Consider the following 7,362-nt stretch of genomic DNA (forward strand, 5'->3'; position numbering starts at 1 on the left):
GGAGTGAGAGGAAGGCTGCATGGGTTGACTGGTGTCTATGGTCCACCAAAAGCTATGCTGAAGTCCGGCCCCCTAGTGCCTCATAACGCAATGTTATTTGGAGGTAGATTCTTTCCAGGCATAATAAGTAAAAATGAGGTCGGTAGAGTGGGTCCTAATCCAGCATGACTAGCATCCTTACAAAAAGGGGGAAATCAAAGGCAAACCTACACCCAGGGAGGATTCCCCATGAAGATGAAGGCAGTGATGAGGGTGATGTTTCTACAAGCTAAGGAATGCCGAAGATTCCCAGCACATCAGCAGAAGCTAGAGAAGCATGGAACGGTCTTCCCACAATCTTCAGAAGGAACCAATGTCGCCAATGCCTTGGTCTTGCACTTCTAGCCTCTGGAACAGAGAACACATTTCCATGGTTTAAGCCACCCAGTTTGTTGTCCTTTGTTACAGCAGCCCTAGCAAACTAATACAAAGGTTTTATTTTTATTTTTTTATTTATTTTTAAAGATTTTATTTATTTATTTGACAGAGAGAGATCACAAGTAGGCAGAGCAGCAGGCAGTGAGAGAGGGGGAAGCAGACTCCCTGCTGAGCAGAGAGCCCGATGTGGGGCTTGATCCCAGGACCCCGAGACCATGACCTGAGCAAAAGGCAGAGGCCCAACCCCCTGAGCCAACCAGGCACCCCAATACAAGGGTTTTAAAGGGAACATTACCAAGCCTCCTTCAGCATCCCCAGCATGGGGCAGCCCAGAATCTTCTACTACCTGGTCCCCGCCTCCCCCCACATTGCTGGCTCTTTCCCCCTGCTTCCCGTATCCCATCTCCCTGTCTCCCTCATTCTCCCCACCACCTCCCTCCAAGAAAAGCAAATGTGTCTTCTTGTAGGATATGTAAGGGTCTCACTCCCATCTGAAACTACTCATCAAATTTTTTAAAGTAAACTTTTACAAATCGTAACATAGATCCCCAGATCTTCAGGAAAAACTCAAGGAAGCCTGGCTTCCTGCTGAGGCTTCCTTCCCCTCCCTCCCTGTCACAGTAGGTCCTAGACACTCAGCATGTCCCTGGTGCTTGTCAGCGCTGCCACTTCCCAACCTTGAGTTCTCCTTTCATCCAGAGAGGCCCTTTTAATTTTAATCACCCAAGGAAAACAGGCTGAAGGCATATATATATATATATATATATATATATATATATATAAAGAGAGAGAAATGTAGGGGATTCACAAAGATGAAGGTATCTTTTGGTTGTTTTTTTCCAGCTCCTAACTCCATTTGACATGAGAACAGAAAGTGTCTCTGGATTTTTGTCTTCTCCTCTTATTCCTGAGGGTGGCTCACACCTCCCAGACTTCTAAAAAGGCATTTGACCCTTCTCCCATAAAGATTCTTTTCCCCAGCACAGGGCCCATGAAGCAATTAGAGCAGAAAAATGGGTGCCCCATGGGTTGAGTTAAATTTGACACAGAGATAGACCTTGAGAGTTAGCATGTAATGTGAAAATTGCATAGAATTCAAAATAGCATAGAAAATCTCTTAGAAAGGTATCATCTTGAAGACTGAGATACTGTTTTCCAATAAGCCAAACACAGTAGTTGCAACCTGGACCACTGTTTCTTCAGCTAAGGCTGTCAGCTTCTGGTGGCCATGTTGCACACACACTGCCTGTTGTTATTCTAGGATCCCATTCAGTGGCAAATAGGTCTCCCTGAAGCTGACCAAGGGAACATGAGGGGCTCTTAATAAATCCTTGAAGTTGGGGGTAGAGGGTAGGTGAAGCCAGAGGGGGCTTCCTGGAGGAAGTGGCACATCGGCTGAATCTAAAGGACCAGTAAGATTTTTCCAGATGAAGAAGATGAAAGGTATTAAAAGCCGAGGGAAAAACAGGTGTAGAGAGAGAGAGAGAGAGCATGGCTTGTCTAGCAGAGAGAAAATAATTCTGTTTGATGATCATGTATTACTTCAGGAGAATCAAGAGGGAAAGCTCAAGAAACTGGCAGAAACCAGACCCTAAAAAGCCTCTTATCCCAGAAGTTAAGGAGGTCCTCAAGCCATGCTCAGCAATTTCAACAAGTTTACTTGAGGTAGATCATTTACCTAGGGCAGTGCTGCCCAGGACCGCATCATTTCATTCCCCCTAGGAATTCTGCTTATCCTCCTACCTTGAGCTCTCGTTGTCAAAGGCATGTGCCTTTGATGAATAAGCTAACCATCAAGGAGGCTAATCTTGCAATACAGGTGGCACAGTAATGGCTTGAATCGTTCTGAAGTCTTACAAAGGGAACAGACAGGAAAGATTTTGGGAGCTAGAGTGGCCTCAGTAGATCAGGAAGAGGAGGAGGAGTCAAGGTCACCACCTAGGATTCTAGCTTGCGTGATTGGACGAATTTTCTTTTGATGAATCTTAGTAGTCTTGGCCCGATTTCATCTCCTTTCTAGAATGCAAGCATCAAGGAACTTAGAACCCCAAGTATTTGTGGAACACCAGCTACTTCCCAGATACCTCCAACCTCTCATTCATTCTTCACGACAACCCAAAGAGGTTGGTATTACTACTATAACCATTCGGCAAATAGGAAAATGGCTCGAGACCTCCCAGACTGTGACTTGATGACTTAGAATTTGAGTTCAAGTGTATGTTACCCTCGAACCTGAACTCTTGATACTAAGCATTTCTAGGAGATCAGACTTTATTTGAATGTAAGGCTGCTTTGAGTTGGTTCCAGTTTGGTGTGGCTCATAAAGCTGGCCCCACGATCTATGGAATGAACTGGTCTTTCTAGGTCCTCTTATGCTGGGGGCCTTAGATGCTGCATGGATGGAACCTGTTCCCACGGTTAAGGTGGGCCCAGCCCTGGAAATGGAAATCCAGGGGCCTGGGACCGGTTCCTCGCCTTCTCCCTTTTGACCGTCCCATCCTGGGATGCTCAGGAACATCAGCTCTTCCCAGCCATTTAGTGCTTCTGCTGAGCTGCCAAACTTGTGCTGAGAACCAATTAGTGTCAGCTGGAGTGCAGGTGCTGTGCCTGGGAACGTGGACTGCACTCAGCAGCAGAGGGGTGGGCAAAGATCTAGTCGCCTCGGAGTTCTATGACATCTCTCTTCCTACAGAAAGAGCAGATGGAAATGCTCTATTACGTACTCTCTGAGAGTCTAGAGGCCCCCCTTTCTCTCTCTCCCTAAAAATGGCAGCCGGGGACATTTTAATCAGTGCTTCCCAATGACCCTATGGTGTATTTCCTGTAAATTGTCTCCAGACTCTACCTGGCTTTATTCCCCGGGTCTCCCGGCCCAAACCAGGGAGTGAGCAGAATAATACTAATCATCAGCAGTCAAGTAATCACAGGTCAGAATTTGCAAAAACACTTTCACCTGGGTGATCCCATTTCATCATCACCACGGGCTTGTGAGATGGGCAGGGTGGGTTCATCCTTCCCTTACAGCTGGGAAGACTGAGGCCAGAAGAGTGCAGTGAAGTCAGTGCGTGGCTGGTCCAGGGCTAATGCTGATCTCCCTGAATCCCTTTAGAACCAAGTGTAAACGGAGGCAGGGCCCACTGGCTCATGCAAGCTAAGGGCTCCAAGCAAGCCAGCCAGATGGGGGCTGGGGGGCTTCTCAAAGGCTGTAGGAAGGTGAGCTTGTGGGGGGGGCTGGGTCTGACGTGACGCTGGGGTGAGTCCTTGGAAGAGGAAAACTTCTGGGCTGTTCCTTCCCTTCGGTGCCTGGAAGAGCTCATTTTAGGAGCTGCCTGGAGCCGGCCTGAATGTGTCCGTACAAGCCTACCCAGGCTCTTATGCAGCTTGGAGGGCCAAGAATCTACACCCACAGCTGTTGGGACAGGTCTAGACACGGCCCCCCACCCACTTAGCCTAAGAGAGGGATGTCAGGCATCCTCCAGTGCTTTGCTGACAGGCCTGAAGGAAAGGTCAGGAAGTGGGCCCCTGCCGTCTTTCTCACCCCCAGGAGCTTTGCACACATTGAGTTTGAATGGCGTCTAATGCAAGACGAGCAAAATGAAGCACATTCTCCTTTAGAGCTAACCATTGCTCCCCTTTCCATGCACGTTTATTGTTTATTTGGACAAAGCTTGTGTGTCTCTTTGAAAGATGTACGTTTCTGTCTCCAGAGACGCAGAATGCCAGCTCCCTTCCCTGGGCTCCTGAAGCTCTTTGTGGGGTCTATGTCTCCATTGATGACAGCTCTCCTCACCTTGGAGTAAGCCCCCTGCCCCCAAGCCTGTATCTTTGTATTCCCAGCCTTCCAGGAGGTGGACAGAAGGAGGGGAAGGAGTGAGGAGTGAGGGTCCCTGGTCAGTTACATGGTCAGTACCACCTTCTTCTAGCAGGGGCAGCAACACCATTTTAAGAAACCAGACATTGGATCCTGATTCTGCCACTCAGTTCCCTGATCATGACCAAGTATTTCCACATTCCTGCTGACTTCGCCTAGCCGCAGAATGGGGATGTTAACATGCGCGCTGCCTGACTCAGACATTTCGAGTAAGGATCACGACATCAGATAAATCAAGGTAGAGGGTTTTGGTGTAACCCTAAGGCAGCCTTGCGGCCAGCACCTGCTCTGTAGGCAGTTCTGATGGGGAAGGCTCCATTCGTTATAAATCCCAGTCGGGTGGGGGATTGAGAAAAGTGGAAGAGAAGCAGTGGGTCGGTGATCATCAGTTAGGAAGGCAGGCGGGCCTGGGCCATCAGGATAGAGGAAAGTCTTGCCCAGAAATGCCATCTCCCACAAGCTCAGCTCACCTCTGGGCCTCCAGCTTTTCCACAAGGGCCGTTCCATGTATGATCTCACCGAGCCTCACATGGCCCTGGAAGGGAGAAACCATGAACTGATGAACTGTAACGAGTTAAGAGACGGGGTTAAGAGATGTTAAGAGATGACAAACCCCATGCTTCCTGGGGCCCGTGCTTGTATCCTTTCTCCATGGTGGCCGCCCTGATGGGGAGGGAAATTTTGACTTGACTCGGGGATACAGAAAGGAAGGCTGAGATTATTTCGGAGAATGGGCCCCTTCAGGGAGATGCGGCCTGGGGTAAGGGAGAGTGCCTCGGGACATGTGTAAGACCCACACAGAACAGAGCAAGGGCCCTGGGTGTCTGAGCGGAGAGTAGAAGCAGTAGGTCATTGATTCATTCATTCATTCTGATGTCCCTTCCAGACCAGTAAGTAGCAGCTGAAATGATCAGACCAGGCCTGGCAACTCCAGGGCCAGGGTAGCTCCCAGAGTGGGGCGGGGCTGAAGCTGGGAATGGGGATGCTGTCGGACCACCCATAGGGGTTATTAGAGTTAGAGGGTCAAGACTGAAATAATAACCAGAGCCATTTGCAGCCAGATCATCAATTCGAAGAGACTGGTCAGAGAAAGTTCTAGTTCCAAGGCCTCAGGACTGCAACTCAGGACCCCAGAGCAAAGTGACAGGGTTTTCAAGGCTGCGACTAGGCACAACGAAGGTAGCCTGAGAGCGGGAAAGAGTGGTGGGAAGAGGCTGGAGAGGTGAGGAGTCAGATGAGAAAGACGTAGATTTCTTCCTGGGACACAGGGAACCACGGGAAGATTTCAGTAACAGAAAGGGCCTGACCGAGTGTGCGTTCTAGAAAGAGCAGTCTGGCTGCTGTATACGGGATACATGGCAAGGATCATTAGGGGGAGGACGAGAAGTTTGAAGGCTACTGAGGGCCTGAACTGATTCAGGGACAATGGCAATCAGGAGAAATGCAAGGTACTAAGGAGGCAGATTCCAGTGGGTTTAGTAATAATTTGCCTGTGGAGTGACTTGTGAAGGGAAAGGAGATGTCAAGAGCACCTTCAGTTTCCGGCGACCTGGAGGCTAGAGAACTCGGTTCAGGCTGAACTTTGCCATTACTTTCAAACTTCCAGAGCCTGGGGTCACTGTCCCCTGTAGGTCTCTGCTTCTACTTCTGGGAACAGGAAAGTTGATCTAGAATAGTGGTTTTCTAATTATAGTTCTCAGGGCCATCCTGCTGGGTGTGGCCGGGCCTCAGGGACAGAGCCCCTGGGCTGGAGTCAGAAGGTCTGGCTGTGTCCTCACTCTGCCTGTGACAGTAGGCAGGACACAGCTATTTCTGAACCAGACCTTTCATTTGTATAAATGGAAGTAATTTATTCATTTTCTCAAGAAACAAACATTCTAGGCAAAAGATAAAAAGGAGGCTTGCTCACAGCCCCCGAGGAGAAGCAGACATCTAAACAAATAATTACAAAAGCAGCTTGCTAAGTGCCATAGTGATCAAAACAGTATGCAGAGGGAGGTGGCCCAAAGGAGGGAGGGAAGGTGTTGCTCCTACTAGAGATAGGACAAGGGGCACCCAGTAGATCAAGGGAAACTATGATCCGGATTGAGAAAGCTAGGCTGTTCGCCTTCCCCTCTTCCTATTTTAGCACTTCCTTGCCCCTTACCTCTCCCTTTTCTCCCTTCTCAGTAGCAATCCTCTTCCTTACCTGCAAGTGAGCCCCCTGAAGGATTCTTCAGAGAGCAAGACACTGATCAACACCAAGTTATTAACACTCAGCCTGCAGAGAGGTGGGCTAAGCCCAAGATCAAGGGTGTAGGCGCCAATGACTGACTTCCAGGCATCAAAGACAGGCCTTACTCCAAATTCTACAAGCTCGTACCCACACACGTAGACTATGAGTGGTAGGTTCTAGAGAGAAGATATTGCACTTAGTTCATAGTTGTAACCCTAGTGCCTTATGACGTGCCTGGCTCGTGATAGGTGATGAAGAGTTTAGTTGTGTATGGAATGAATCAATGTCCACAGAATCTTTCCATTTCAACGGTCATTGCCTCATGCATTTCTCAGCTTCCAGGCAGGACTGGATCTCAAGCACCACACCTGGAGCCCATTGAGAGTCGAACTGACGAGATGAACTCTCCCAGCACTGTCTCCTTCCGTGAGGAAGTCCTTCTATAAACAAATTGTCCTCTGACCTAAACTGTGTGTTTAGTGACCATTGATTTACATTCTGGCACAAGCTCCTCCTTGGAATCAATAACAAATCGTCAGTAGATGGGCAGCTGGTCTACCAACCGCACCGCTGCTTTGCAGCTTCCCAAGGGCTTTCACACAAACTCGGGGGTTTTTTGGCCCTCAGAAAAATCCTAAGAAGTCAGCAGGGCAAGTATCTTAATGTTCATTTTACTGGATGGAAATGGAGACTCAGGAGTTGGGATTCACACCACACAGCAAGTAAGCAGCGAGGCCGGGATTCAAAGCCGGGAGTCCTCTCTCAGCCCTCTAGGTTGTGTGGGAAAGTACCACTACTCATGAGATGGCCCATGGCCAGCAGGTCCCTAGGAAGAGATGCCAGAGAGGCCGGTATAGGT

Source organism: Enhydra lutris, unplaced genomic scaffold, assembly GCF_002288905.1.
Source record: "Enhydra lutris kenyoni isolate GAN:26980312 unplaced genomic scaffold, ASM228890v2 scaffoldscaffold37, whole genome shotgun sequence".
In the NCBI taxonomy this organism is placed as follows: domain Eukaryota; kingdom Metazoa; phylum Chordata; class Mammalia; order Carnivora; family Mustelidae; genus Enhydra; species Enhydra lutris.